This window comes from Chrysochloris asiatica, unplaced genomic scaffold (assembly GCF_000296735.1).
Source record: "Chrysochloris asiatica unplaced genomic scaffold, ChrAsi1.0 scaffold00307, whole genome shotgun sequence".
Classification (NCBI taxonomy): Eukaryota; Metazoa; Chordata; class Mammalia; order Afrosoricida; family Chrysochloridae; genus Chrysochloris; species Chrysochloris asiatica.
Genome location: NW_006408825.1, coordinates 2,538,416 through 2,540,207, shown reverse-complemented (window position 1 = coordinate 2,540,207; position 1,792 = coordinate 2,538,416). Strand labels below are relative to the sequence as shown.

The 1,792-nt window shown below is 39.1% G+C and overlaps 1 pseudogene; it reads right to left on the bottom strand.

Moving 5' to 3' along the window:
* Nucleotides 1-7: 7 nt before the first annotated feature.
* LOC102812245 overlaps nucleotides 8-1,792 on the bottom strand; it is a 36,519-nt pseudogene continuing 34,734 nt past the window's right edge.

Here is a 1,792-nt window from a genome sequence, read left to right as displayed (position 1 = left end):
AAAATCCCTTCCCAGGTTCAATGTGCCTCGGAAAGAGAGAGGTGGTGAGGTATTTGTATAAAATCCTCATGTCATCTTGCTCTAATCCACTCCAGGTTAGCTGAGTGTGGTAGAGAAAGGCAGTGTGTTGACCATGTTCAAGCTCTCCTCCATTCTATAAATAAAAGACTGGATTTTGAAATAAGTCATTTTATCCAATGGGAAGAAGCTGATTCTGCCAAAAATATCCTGCAAATGCAGTGTTTGCAGATACTGGTGGAAGAAGCTCTCTCATCTTTCCTTTAGGAGCTTGGCACCTCTGTCTTCCACCACTTTCAGAACCATGCCATTGAAAAGCTTGTACATACTGTGGTACTGCTGTAGCACAGAACTATAATCCTTGTCCAGCAACTCTGCTTGTTGGTATTCAACAATCGGTTTCCCGTCTTCACTTTGCTTTTTGATGATAGGATTCAGAACAACCATTATCATCCTGAAATTTTCTTCTGGTTCATTGAAGAACTGTCTATTCTGTGTATGTAAAGATTTTGCAAGTTTTGAAGGACTGAAGGTTCTTGAAAATTGTATAATAGCTTTGCACAATCCAACATTTCTAATTTTTAAATTATTTTCAACATCATTTGGATGATAAAACAAAATTTTATTTTCCTCCTTGCTCTTGTGCAGGCTGAAATGTGGGTTGTACATGAAGATGCTGAGCAGTGCCAGTGCCGGTGGGAATTGCGTCTCCTGGGCTGTCCAGGCCTGGGCTGCAGCCAGCTCAGCCCAGCCCCCACCTTGGGACGTTCCATCTGCCCACCCCTATAGGTAACTTTTTGTCTTTCCAGAGCTGCTTCCAGGATTGTTTCCTTGTCTTTGATGTTGGAAAGTTTGATTATATCTTGGTGATTTTCTTTTGAGATCTATCCTGTCTGGGGTTCGTTCAGCTTACTGTATGCTTATTGTCTCATCTTTCATGATGTTAGGGAAGTTTTCTTCCAACAACTCTTTGACAATTTTCTCCATGATTTTTATTTCTCTTCCTATTCTGGAATTCCAATCACCTGTAAGTTGTTACTCTTCATGGTGTCCCAGATAACTTTTAGGCTTTCTTTGGATTTTTTCATTCTTTTTCTGATTGCTCTTCTAGTATTGAGAGAAGTTCACTAATTTGGACTTCCATTGCTTTGAATGTAATGTCCATTTCTGAAATCTTAATATTAATCTTCTGGCTTTCTAATTGCATGTTTTATATTGTTTCAAATTTTTCATTTTCTTTGTTTGTTCTTGTAGCATTTTCCTGAACTCTTCTCAAGTGCTTTGTGTGCTTTCTGCAATCTTTCTGTCACTCTATTGAAGATACCAAAATATCATTATTTAAAATAAAATTTTCAGTTTGTTCCATTACCTCTTTCCCCCCTCAGAAATGCTTTCTGTCTTGGCATCTTGGTCATTTGTTTGAGCCATACTATCTTGTTTCTTTGTGTGAACTAAAATTGTCTGTTTTATCTAGGCATTGTACATTGTTGTCTTTTTAAAAAACAGACAGTGCACTTGTTGGACCAGGATCACAGAAATCTTTTGTTGGCTCCTGCAATTCAAAGTGCTCATGAGATGTTTACAGAAGGATTGTGACAGCAGAGTTCCTGAGCTTACATATATTATTGACCTTGGTGTTACCTATGTTCAGGGCACTGAATCCAGCAGTAGTTTGTGGGGGCTCTTGATGTCTCAGGATCTATTAGGATCACAGGAAAATTGGGGGCAGGATGACTGGTTAAATGCTGGTCTGGTGCCTCTGCAGGTTTTGTAG